A 13,864-nucleotide genomic window follows, 5' to 3' on the forward strand; every position below is an offset into this window, starting at 1 on the left:
GTGGCACTGCACGTGGACGAGTGGTGAAAGATTACGTCAGACCATTGGGTTTTGGACACAGTGCGTCTGGGCCACTCGCTGGAGTTCCAGGGTTCCCCGGTTCCCATTCCTCCTGTGTATACCGTGCAACCTCACCTTCACATCCTACGGCAGGAGGTTATACTTATGCTACAGAAAGGGGCTATAGAATTGGTTCCGGTGGCCGAGAAAGGCCAAGGGGTTTATTCCCGTTACTTTGAGGGGAAGAAACCCAACGGCAAGTGGCGACCCATTCTGGATCTTCGGGCGTTGAACAAGACTCTGCAACGCCTGAAGTAGAAGATGCTCACGCTTCAGGAAGTCATTCGGTCTGTACAGCCGGGTGAGTTTCTGGCCTCTTTGGACTTCCAGGACGCATATTTCCACATTCCCATGCGTCGACGGCACCGCAAGTTTCTGCGGTTTGTCGTAGGAGAAGATCATTACCAGTTTCCAGTGCTCCCGTTCGGTTTTAAGTGGTCTCCCAGGACGTTTACAAAATGTTTAGCGCCGGTGGCGGCGTGGCTCCGACGGGAAGGTCATCACGTCTACCCATACCTGGACGACTGGCTGGTACGCGGCTCGTCGCCGGGGGAGGTGCAGGAAAGTCTTGGCGCTACCATGCACCTGTTGCAATGGCTAGGCTTCACTGGGAACTTCGAGAAGTCCTTTCTGTCACCTTGCAAGGACTTGGTGTTTCTGGGGGCAGAGTTTCAGACTCAGCTAGGTCTTGTGAGGCCCTCGGGCCAGAGGGTTCTGAAGCTCCAGCAAAGCGCGGCAGAGTGGAAGATCGGTACAAGGGTGTCGGTCCGGACCTACCTGTCACTGCTGGGGGCCATGGCATCCTGCATTGTCTCTTCATGAGGCCGGTGCAGGAGTTCCTCGCCAACCGGTGGGCTCAGAGTCGCGGATCATGGTGCAACAAAGTGGTGATCAACGGCGGTCTGGTGGAAGCTCTTCGATGGTGGCAGTGCTCGGACAATCTGGTTCGGGGCATGCCATTGTTGGAACCGGAGTTCCACTTTACAATTGTGACAGATGCCTCTCAGACAGGATGGGAGGCGCATCTCGAGGGCTCGCAGGTTCATTGCCTGTGGTCTCTGGTGGAGTCACGGTTCCACATCAATGTGCTCGAGTTGAGAGCAGTACATTGGGCCCTGAAATCGTTTCTGCCGCGCATACGCGGTTTGGTGCTGAGGGTGTTGACGTACAATACCACCACAATGTTTTATCTCAGGAAACTGGGGGGCATGCATTCCAGGGAGCTGTCGAAAGAAGCACAAGAACTGTGGCATTGGGCTCTGTTGCACAACATTGGCATTGTGGTGTTTCATCTGCCGCGAGTGTTGAATGTGCAGGCAGACGCGCTCAGCAGGGAGATAGGCCAGCTCCACGAATGGCAGCTGAAGGACCAAGAGGTGTCCATGATCTTCCGGAAATGGGGCCGTCCTTCATTGGATCTCTTCGCAACGAGGGAGAACAAACAGTGCAAGGAATTTGCCAGCAGGTGGGCTCATTCCGAGTCTCTAGGCGATGTGTTCTCGTTCCCATGGACAGACCTGTTCGCTTATGTATTTCCTCCGTTTCCGCTCATTCGACAGACCCTCCAGTGGATTCGGAGATACCCAGGCTGTGTGATTCTGGTGGCTCCGTTCTGGGCCAGACAGCCGTGGTTCTCGGATCTCCTTCATCTGTCCGTTGCGGAGCCGATTTGGTTGGAAGTGACGCCAGACCTCCTCAGGACAAGGGCGCGGGATCTCTCAGCCTGACGGCTTGGCTCCTGACTTCTCTGAGTTTGGCCTGCTAAAGCGGCAAGAGCTCCGTCCAGGAATGTCTCCTATGCGTGTAAATTGAAAAGGTTTTGTGTGTGGTATAAGGGCCAGCCTGGGGTGGACCCTTTGAACATTTCACTGGAGTAAGTTCTGTCCTACTTGTTGCAGTTGGCGGAAAAAGGTCTGGCGTTAACCTCCATAAAGGTATACTTCGCAGCAATTTCTAGATTTACTCGGAAGCAGCATGCAGCGCCTCTGTTTAGTGATCGTCTCATCAAGCATTTCTTGAAGGGGTTGTTTCAGACTTTATCTCCAGTCAAGAAGTTTCCTCCGGTGTGGAGCCTTAATGTGGTTCTGTCAGGTCTGATGAGACCGCCGTTTGAACCGATGTCGTCGACGCCTTTGCAGTTTTTGTCTTGGACGGTAGGTGGCTTTTCTGATGGCCATTACTTCAGCCAGAAGGATGTCTGAGTTGCAAGCTTTGGTTGTGGATCCTCCATACTTGAGGTTCTTCAAACACAAGGTGGTATTGGCTACTAATCCGCACTTTATCCACAAAGTGGCAACCACATTTCATAAACTCTCTTCTATTGTGTTGCCCTCGTTCTTTGCTTCAGCCTCTACGCCTGCAGAGCGGGCTTTGCATTCGCTGGATGTGAAGAGGGCGTTGAAGTTTTATTTGAATCAGCCTCAGGCTTTCAGACTTTCTAAACAGCTGTTTGCGGCTTATGGACCGTCCGTCAAGGGACCGGCAATCTCCAAGCAAGGACTTTCTCGTTGGGTGTCATCTGCTATCTCATTTGCCACAATAAAGCTGGGATGCCTTTGGAAAGGAATCCGATGGCACATTGAACGAGGTCTACGGCTTTGTCGGTGGCATTATGGTCGGGGATTCTGCTCGTGGACATTTGTCAGGCGGTCTCCTGGGCGGTGCCGCATACCTTTAATCGAAATTACTGTCTGGAGCAGCAGCATGATGAGGATGTGCAGGTGGCACGGGCGGTACTGCAATGCCTGTTTCAATAAGGTAAGCTCCGTGGCTTCGGGGTATTTTCTTTGAACTTGATCACTGGATGGGTTTCTTTGTCTCATGTATGTGATTGTGGTTCTGTATTGGTTTGCCTTTGCATTCCGCCATGCATGTTTAGTACTGCTATGTAATCTATTCACAGCATGTGAATCCATGAAAGATCCAATGCTGGAGAAGGGAGTAGTTTCTTACCTGAAACTCCATTTCTCCAGCATTGGTATCTTTCATGGATTCACATGCGCCCGCCGGTCGCACCTGCAGGCAAATCTGGTTCGGGTGGCCTATACTTTGGAGGTGAAAATCTTAAGGGAAGCTGCGGGGGTGGGCCTATTTATACCCTACGTCCTATAGGTGGTGGCTAAAGCACCCAAAAAGGACGTTGATAGGACACTGAAGTGTCAAAGTTTTCCATAGGAAAACGCTAAGTTAAAATGACCGAGGTTCCCAGCCTGACGACGGGGAATATTCACAGCATGTGAATCCATGAAAGATACCAACGCCGGAGAAATGGAGTTTACGGGTAAGAAACTACTCCCATCATATCATATCATTACAAAGCCACTGGGTGCACATCTGATGGTGGCGACAAAGGAAAAAATATGGGCAGGGGAGTTTGTGGATGTTTTTAAACTCTTACACAGGCAGGTGAGAGCAAAAGAAGGGTCCAAGAAAGCGGGAGTTGGCGACAAGACCATGGGCACCGGTGACAATTGAAAATTGGACATCACCATTTATAATATATACTAGTGTTTTTGAGAAAAGTTCCCCGAGACGTGTGTAGCGTTGCTAAAATACATGGACGTAATCAGGAAAGCCTTTACGAGTTTTGGGGTTTTGCATGGGTGAGATATGATGAAGAATTTAGGGCAAGGATTGGTGAGGACAACCAAGCGGTATGGGGAGAGATCGACATGGATTTATGGTTACAGTTGATGGCGACCTACATGTCCTGCCTTGACGCTGCATACAGCAAGTGGTTTACCTGTGCCTTACTGGCCCCTTCACAGTCGCCCCGCCTCAGAGGGGGCAGAGGGAGGAGGCAGGGGTCAGGCATTAGCAGCATGCTGGGCATTCAATAAGGAAAGCTGCACTAGAACAGTGTGCAAATTTAGGCACAAATGTAGCTGATGTGCGGGACAGCATCCAGGTCACAGAGAGAGGGGGCATGAAACAGGTGACAGGGAGGGGGCGTGAGGCAGGGTGAGGAGTTGTGGGGAAAGGCCTTTACTCCAGTTAGGGTTGAAGTTTTGGAAGAATGGCTCAGTTTTTACCCAGATAGGGAAGGGGCCAGGATTTTGGGGGGGGAGAGGAGGGTTTCGCGATGGTTTTAAGTTGGGTTATTAGGGTCCGAGGATGCAGCGGTAGGTGGAAAATGTGAGGTCTGTTAGGGAGAATTTGGAAGTGGTGAGACTGAAGTTGCACAAGGAGGTGGCAGCGGGGAGAGTGGTTGGACCGTTTACGGATTTGTCAGGTGACTTGGTGTTGTCGCCTTTGGGGGTCGTGCCTAAGAAAGCAGCGGGAGAATTCAGATTGATTCATCATTTATCATGACTGGAGGGCATGTCAGTGAATTACTACACTGCACCGGAAGATTGCGGGTGTCCTATGCCACCGTAGATCAATCAGTGGGCTTAGTGAGAAGGTGTGGTGCGTTCATGGCCGAGTGCGATATCAAAGCGGCGTTACGTTTGTTACCGTTGCATCCAGAAGATTTTTTGCTGCTGGGGATGCAGTACAAGGGCCAGATTTATGTTGACAAAGCGTTGCCAATGGGCTGTGCAATTTCTTGTGCATTGTTTGAGCGTTTTAGCTATTTTTTGCAGTGGGTTTTAACTTACAGTTCTGGTTGCGAGTGAGTTTTGCATTATTTGGATGATTTTCTTTTCATCAGTGGGGGCGTGGAAAAAACAGGAATGTCAGCGGATGCTAGGGGTTTTTCAGACATTGATGCAGGAATTTGGAGTGCCATTGGCGGAGGATAAAACTGAAGGGCCGGTGGTGGTGTTGACCTTTCTAGGGATAGAGCTGGATTCTGTGGTCATGACCTCATGCTTGCCGCACGACAAGGTGAGCAGGCTTGTGGGGTTGCTTGAGAAGGCGATAGCGGGCTGTTAGGAAGAATTCTCATAAATGTGCCACTTCCTCCCACCTTAGAGCCCTCCACCTCTTTTGCTAAATTTTGGGACTTTGAACTTTTAATTCTGTGTGTTTTACTCTTGTGTTTTCTTTGGTTATGGAGTTGTCTAAAACTCCATAACCAAAGAAAACACAACCATCATCTGTTCATGTGTGCCACACATCACCCCGGTTGCAGTGACACAGGGAAGTCTTTCAGGCTGTCCCAAGGTTTAAACACCTTCTCTGGGATGAACTACTGTTTCCCAGAGAAAGTAAGGTTAAATTGACTTTACTAGTCTTTTTAAATTCCTAGACCCTAGATCTTACAATAGAGTGCTGGAGGGGTTACCTAGTATCCCCTATGTATATAAACTCATGTAGCAGTCAAATGGTACCCTTTCCTCTCGAAATGGCTGGTGGCAGTGGTTTTACAACGAACTACCATGATTTTTCGCGACCGCGAACACCGGTAGCATTAAAATCGCAGGAGCCATGTTTTTCAAGATGGCGTCTGAGCCTCCTTTGTTTAAACGGGTCCCTGTCTTCTTTTTTCGCCATTTCTTTTTTGGAAAGGTCTTACTAGAGTTTGTCTCTGTGCACCAAACTATGTTTGGTCCCTTTGTTCCTACGCCTTTGGCGGGCTTCAGGTCTGAAGACCGCCTCTGGCGCCGGAGTTTCTGGGGTGAGCCCGAAACTCCCTGTGCTTAGTCTCCTAGGAGAACCCAAATGCTGTTACGCTCACCTGGCTCCCACAGGGGTGTCGGACGGAACTGGACTCCCACGGTCTCCAACAGTGTGATGCGTAGTGCAGAGATGACTGACTGGACTGGCTCACCTAGCTTCGTCTGCTTGACCCGTGGAATTAGTCTCCTAAAGACGGGGAAAGGGAATTAGCCACCCATGGATTCGAGTATTAGCACCTCACTGCGTTCCCACTTATCACCTCGATATTCCCTTTCACAAAGCTCATCTTATAGTTTTGAATGATGAGCTCTCCATCCTGCGAGGAATGCAGGGGCGCGTTGATGGCCAGTTACCTCACTGGCTTGAAGATATTGGAAGAGTTCTAAAGAGTTCACAATGTCTGAGTAATCACTCTGTCCAATTCCTTTGTTTTCTGTTGCAGCTTACATCCAAAAGAAGACCGTCTTGTGGCAGCTGAAAGCGATCAGGTAAGAGTCTGTGTTATCCAACACTGTCCGGTAAAAGTTGCCAAGGTTAAACTTGCTGCTTTCTCTTTTCATGCAGGTGCGGCGAAAGAGGATTTGGCGTTCTGGTGATTAATACCTCCGGCGGTAAAATCAGGTAAATATATGATGGAAAGAGATTGTCCTTGTTTGTTCCCTTGGCTCACCTTGTCGTTTTTTCCTTGTTCCCCCTTAGGTGCTGGAATGCGGTAACCAAGTGATGGAGACAGCGCCAGACCGTGGTGGTGCTGCGAGGAACGGTAAGTATGGAGCGGCGCTGCTGCTGGCAAAGCGACACGTTTAAAATGAAGTCTTTTTCTGGTTCAAAGATGAGTTGAATCCGAAATCAGGTAAGAAATCCAGTAATGTTCTTGTTCTAACCTTTCTTCTTCTTTCTCCTCCTTTCTAGGTGCTCTGGACTCGAAGCGGGCGTGGCAGGATGCTGGATGCTGACTGCAGGCACAGTGAGTGTCACGCTGCAGGATGCAGAATAACGCAAAGCATGTGCTGCTCTTCGGGTGTGGTTTAAATACCATCCAAAGTATTCCCAGGTAGTATTCCTCCACAACCACGTATTCCTCCACAATCACGCCCAAGTAACAAAATAGTTCCCTAGGTAAAGTAGTCCCTTCCAAGCCTCACAAGGGCTTGGATTCCTTGCAGCATGGTCTGCATCAGGTAAGTTTAAACATATGTGCTTGGCGCCTATGGCGCCAGGACTGATGTTCCATATGAGCCTGGCGCCCCAGATGCCCCCAGCAGGGGTTGCTGGGCTTGCTCCAGATGACATGATGCCTGCTTCCTGGGCTGATGGACATGGTCTGGAGGCCCGGGGGCAGGCATCATGACAAATGCACTCTGGCGTGATTGGCTGGCTGACTGTCCGGCAAGGACAGCCACCCTGCTGGGAGAGTGGCAGCTAAGCTGGAATGAATGGTGGAAAACTGTTTAAAAGGAGAGTCTCTTGGCTTGGAAGGCAGAGTCGACCACTGGAACGAAAGAACCGAAGACGAGCTGGAAGAGGATGGCTGCTGCAACTCCTGGACCGTTGGTTTACCCGGGGAAGCCCTGCTGCAGGTCCGAATTGCCAAGTTCATCTCGCCAGAGGAGCCCTTCAAGGACGACTTCTCCCTTTGAGTTGGTGGGACCAATCAACTCGTGAACCACCTGGATACCATTCTCTGAGCTGGTTGTATTTTCCTCAGAGTGCTGCAGGAAACCGAATAGCTAGGGAGAAGGACACCAGTTTGTGTGCTTGATAAGAGCTACCGGAATCGAAGATTTGCCAAGTTTACCAGCTTTTGTGAACCATCCCTGTGCAGTGCAGGAGTCCCTCGACGTCCTCCCTCTTGTCCCCACGACTGAGGCTCAGGAACAGCGAGATCTGAAGGAACTGCCAGGAACAGAAATCCTCAGCTGCAACTTTTTCTTCAATTTAAGGTACTGTGAAAACCCGACCGAGAGAACTTACCTCTCACTGCGAAAGTGCGTGAAACTTTGGCAATTTGCAGGCATAGTCAGGTTGTGACCCGACATATAAAGCTTTCTTCTATGAACTACTTCTGAGAACCGTGGCAAAGACTTTTCTTTTTAACTACCAGAACCGTTTTTACTGATACAAGACTCTAGCCCATTGATTTTGGCGTAACTATTGCATTGAATCAACGCCTCTGGTGACCTCAAACTATTTGCACTGTTTAAGAATAATTCTACTATTCGTTTTATTAACTCATGCCTTTTTGCTCCTACTCCAAATGCTCTGAATGCCATTTTGCTCCTCCTTCAAAGTAGTTTAAATGCCTCTAAACCGGATAGTGTGTAGTACTGTAGAATATTTTTGTGTGATATTGATTGCCTCCTTTTAGTAAATGTTTTCTAACTGACTGTGTAATAAATTAATAAGTGTTTTACCAAGAAACCTTACGTATAAGAGTCTATTTGAATACTTGTGATTGTAGACCTCTGTGTAACACCATTACAGCTCACATTCCCTCTTGAGATAAGCCTGGTTGCTCAGCTCGCTACCAAAAACTGTGCGGTACAGATTTATACCAAAGGTTGGTTTTGCTTACACCTGTAGTCATAGGTGTGTGTAGTGGTCCCAGAGGGTACTGCATACAAACTCTGCCCAACACGGGCCAAAAATGATACTGGTGGACATGCAGAGGTTAGTGGGGCATCTCAATTTCGTGTTTTCGGGTAGTGGCCCCGGGCTGCACTTTTTGTAGCAACATGGCACGTTGTATGGCGGGGTCTAAGTATCCGCATCACAGGGTAAGGATGTCTGGAGCGGTCAGAGTGGATAGCAAGATTTTTGGAAGAATTCAATGGCGTCTCAATGTGGCTGCAAGGGAACCCAATTTCGTGGGAAGTTCAAGTTCTTTCAGAGCAGCAGGTTCTGGAGGTTTTGGGGTGTTCTGGAGGGGGCGGGGGGTAAGTGGTGTGCCGAGAAGTGGCCTGAGCATTGGCAGAAAGGAGGCAGAAGCATAGCCATTCTGGAGTTTTTCCGTTGTTACTGGCACTGGAGTTGTGGGGCGTAGAGCTGCAGAATAAGAAAGTACATTTTAACGTAGATAATAAGGCGGTGGTCGATATTGTGAACAGGCAGTCAGCCAGGGACCAGTGGGTAGCCAGGCTAACGTGGCAAATACTATGTTGGCAAAACCAATAGAAAAGCGAAAGACAGGTGGACAGAGCACAAATCATGTATCAGGACACAACATTGTAAATCCCCAGTGTTCAGACATTTTCGGGATATGAAGCACAACGTATCGCAAATGAAACTTGTAGTGCTAGAGGTTTTACGTCCACTAAACAGAGGAAGCAACTTAACTAAACTACCAGCCCAAAGGGAACTGTTTTGGATTAACAAATTAGAAGCCATGACCCCATTAGGAATAAATGAAGATTACTGTCTGGGCCCATTCCTATAAAAATAGTTTGACTAATGTCCAGCAATACACGCACTCCTAGATTGTTATTGGTGTGTTCAAATTACCTTCACGATCTGGATCCATTCCGACAAAAATAGCTAAATTTTTAGTAACACACACACTTCTGTAGGTCCTTAGTGTGTCCTAATTATCGGCTACTTGCCCCATCTTCATGGTGGAACACAGGTATATAACTACCATAGCTATAGTGAACTAGATTATGCAGTAGCTTGTACGCCCAACTAAAATGGGGTAGAAAATTGAAAATCAGTACACATTGTAAAATAACAAGGTTCCTAATTTGTATCTATATAACTGTGGGTTAAAAACCTGGATATTCTACTAAATCAAGACATCAAATATTTCTTCATTGGTGTATTTATCAAACTAGGGCCATTTCTTATCTTTCAGGATCTGGACTCCGTTATATATCATTATGATTCCATCTAAAATTGGAAATGTTTAACTATGCCAGTTCTTTCAAAATATTGATTATTGTTGAGGTAGCTTCATTTTGGCATTGATCACTTTTTCCAAAATGATCATTCTCTTTATATGAGGGTCACTTGAGGCCAAATACCTGCTTTTGTTGATTTATACAAATATCCACTATCCAGTTTTTAAGCGCGACTTCGCGCATAATTCACTTACAATTGTTTTAGAAAATAGATATGACATCTACCGCGCATGCGTGCGTGACGTCATTTCACGCCGTTGACTCATTTAGAAGCTCATCTTTCGCATCAGCGCGAGTGAAGAGCTCCTCACCTACCTGCTCAAGATCCCATTCTACGTCACTCGCACATGCGAGGGCGACGTCATGGCTTAAGATCCCATCCTATGTCGCTCACGCATGCGCGGGTGACGTCATGGCTCATAAAAACATATAAAAACATTAACACAGTAGTAAGGATAGAAAGCAGCGGCTCCTGATTGTATCTACACAGGAAGCTGTTCGGTAGTTCCAGTCTAAAGATAATTGTGAATCCAAGTAAGTCTATAATGGGTCAAGCTTTCTTTTATGCCGTGATTTTTTTAGAAATACAACTCTGAAACCCAGTTTGTTCGCTTTTTACAGATTGGGAGCACAGGTACAGCTAAATCGGCAGCATGAGGAGATTTTGTTCCTCAATGTTGCGCACTGACGCTATCTGAGCCTGAATGCAAGCTAATACCTTTTTCTACAACATCTGAAGCCTTTTTTTCACTAGAAGTAGGGTGAGTCCCCTTAACAGTTACTTCTTATGTCTTACAATTTTGTACATAGGCACACACTATTTATTGGTGCTACCCATTTAGAACTATGCACTTAGTTTATTAAGTTCGCTCTATGGATGTAAGGATTGTATCTTTCATTTGACCATGTGTTAATCCTTTTTATACACATTTTTGCTAGCATACTCCTCCAATAACCAATTTTTTATCTATAGGTTAGTCTGGCTAAGGGAATTATCTCCCATTTATTGACGTTCGTCACCATTGCATTCAAGGAATACCTCAACCGACTCCATCCTCTTCTATCTTTTTTTAGGTATGGTTCTTGCTCTATGCAAATGTGCTACAAGATATATAATTTTTTTAAATAACCCCTCCTATTGTTGGGTGATCCACACACCTCCTATGGAGATGAGTATATTTATCATAATGATCCATCTAAGGGGTCAAATTTAACGATGTTTTGGAAACATGTCATTGTCAAAAAGATGATTAAGAATAACATTGGACCATATTTTCTGGGAATACCACAGCTGGTAATCCTAACAGTCTATAGTCATATTGAACACCTATGGTTATGCATAATTAGGATCTAATGTGTATTTGAGACAGGATGTCTTTGAGACTCATTTACTTTCTTTTAATATTAAGTTTTTGTTATTCACACAATATAAAAATATTATTTTGCTTTGCACAATGAAATCTAATATATATGTTGAACAATTTCCTTTTTTTAGATAAATGTGAAACTTGTTGAATCTGCTGCCCCTGATGAAGAGTGTATCAAACTCGAAACATGTTGGGCCAACCACAAAAAAATAAAAATGAAAAAATGGTTTCTTTTAACAAAAATGAATCATTGAATTTGTATATGCTAATTATTGAAATTGTCATTTTGGTTATTGACATTGCCATTTTTGGTTATTTTGAATCATTCACTACAAGAATTGGATTCTTGAATAGAGCTACTTTTGAAATTGTACATAATATCCTTTAGGCTTTTGCCTTTTAGAAAGTGTGCAGGGGACGCAGTTTTCCATAATTTGGATCTCTTTGTTTCCCATATATATCCAGCCTAGGTACCAAGGCTGGGTTTTTCTCCCCTGCACCTAGAATCTAGACAAAATTCTAATTTACTTACATCTTGAATTCTGTTTACCTTGGTGTGGAAGTGTTTTTGCCTGCTTTTTGTTATCATTGAAATTTAGAGAAGATTGCATTTGATATATTTCATGTGTGTGTGCAGTGTGTGCTGTGTAGAGGAATGATGCAGAATGCAGTGTTAGTGCTATTAGGAACAATACATGCACAATATTTTGAAATGAGTTTTGCACAGAGTATTTCTTTAATGATGTTTTCTTAAATGATGAGACTAATAATATTTTCTTAAATGATTGTACTAGTTGCTTAAATCCTATGTGTATGCGCTGAGTGTATGTGTATTAGAGTGCATGTCTTGATGTTGAAATGCAGGTATAGCGATACGTGCATAAACTGTAGAAGTTGCGTTTGTGTGAATGAGTGTGCGTGTTGTTGAGTGACATGCATGGAGTTTAGCTGTTGAGGTGAGTGTGTGTCTAGAGGTAGAACGCGTGTGCATGTTACATAATGACATACATGAAGTTAGTTGTTGAAGAGTGTGCGTGAGAAGTAGCACGCATGCAGGAGAGGTTGTGGCTCACATGCTAGCCAGGTGTGGTGCCATGGTTTAAACCTGTTGTTAAAACTCGAGTCATGATGAAGTTTGTAATGCAAGTGGAGTTGTGGCGTTCTTATTAGTTGAATCCTAAGTGGATAGTGGATGAGTTACATGGGATGTTTAATGGAGACTGATCAAACGTATTTTGACGTGTCATGTTTGGAGATTGAGCCCTGTGCAGTAGGAAAGATGTGTGGCATGTGCCCACATCTGGCTTCAGTATTATTTGTTGAGAATAGTGTTGTTGTAGCTCCTATTTGGGGTCTTTGTTGCCAGATTGTGCCTATTGAGTGGTAGGGAGTTTTTATGCCAGTGTGGTTTAGTATTGGAGTGAGTTTTGATAGGTGACATGTAGTCACGGTATGACCAAGTGAAGCATCATACACTGGCAAGTGATTTATTGGAATTTATATATTTAGCAATTTTAGCAAGCACTACATTTTTATCTTTTTAGTGCTTGCGTGCAGTCTTTGCACAGAATTGTCTGGGCATACCCTACGCACCACGCCTTTTGTGGTTGTGTCACTGTGTTTTTGTGCTCTTTCTTTAGTGAGTCACTTTTTAATATTTTTCATTACTTTTGTGTGTTGGAGAGAGGTGGCGTTAGTCGCTAGTGGTGTTGGTGCTGATTGGTCTTGTCTAAAGGGTTTAGTTATTTTGAAACCTTTATTTGAAACCTCCATGTTTTCTATTGAGTTCTTGGTGAAGAAACATTAAGGGTTTTTGGACGATAGAGTGGTTCCTCACACTGCAGAGACTGGGGTGCTCTGTACTGTGGGTGAGGTTGTGCCTGGACGTGGCAGGTCTAGGGCTTGGGCGTTGCAGGCCCTTACGGAAGGAGCAAGGTTCTGTTTTGGTGGTTGAGAGTGTTAGTGAAGTCTATTTGCTCACAGAGATCAGCCTGTGCTTGGGGGTGGCAGCCCTGAGGTCCTAGGGGGCAGACCAGGACAGAAGGAGTTTTAGTTCCTCATTATGTTTAGTATCCTTGTGCACATGTGGAGAGTTTTCTGTTTTCTTCTTTTGAGGAAGGAGATGTGCTGTGACCTAGCACCTGGCAGGATGAGCTGTGTGTGTCTGTGAGAGTGAAGTGGAGCTTGGAATGTGGTGTGAGGCCAGGAACCTAGAGTTCAGGGGAGTTCCATGAATGACTGTTAGAGAGAGGCAGAGAGAGAGCCAGAATGAGTAGAAGCTATTTACCTGCTCCCCTTACGTACCTTCCTACCTGCAACTGTAGCAATAAAGCAAGCTTACCTTTTCTACATACCTGGCTCTGGAGGGGTTCCTGTGTCCTGCCCGAAGTTAATGCCACTCCAAGATACTACACTAGACCGAGTAATAAATACTCGTATTGTGAGAGAGAGCGGATGCCAAGCAGAAGTACAGGAAAAAAACGAAACTCAATTAAATGATCTTGCCTCAAGTGACAGAGTCAAAGAAGATCTTACATCATCATGATTCACTGAGATTACATATGAAAGATCGAAAGAGGAATGATCCTTTTCCCAAAAGAACTACTATCCTGACAACTCCTAAGACGATAAAAAACCTAAGGTCAGTGGAAACCAGGGACATAGAGTCCGTCCACTTCAAAAGGGTTATAGGTCAAATGGTCGAAAACAAATGATCGAAATACAAATTGATCGAATCGAAATGGTCGAAAGTCAAATGGTCGACATCCCATGTACACAATGTAAACAGGTCATTTCATCGAATCCAACTGGTCGAAAGTCAAATGGTCGACCAACACATAAATAATATATACGGGCCATTGACAGAAAATGGAAGCCGATTGAAATGACCATCAACATAAAAAAGGGTCACAGGAGATAACATTAAGTAAAGAGTAAAGCACCTTGTATGAGACCAATGATCACAGATGACGGTTACAAACA

This window comes from Ambystoma mexicanum, chromosome 4p (genome assembly GCF_040938575.1).
Source record: "Ambystoma mexicanum isolate Mex_15411 chromosome 4p, UKY_AmexF1_1, whole genome shotgun sequence".
Classification (NCBI taxonomy): domain Eukaryota; kingdom Metazoa; phylum Chordata; class Amphibia; order Caudata; family Ambystomatidae; genus Ambystoma; species Ambystoma mexicanum.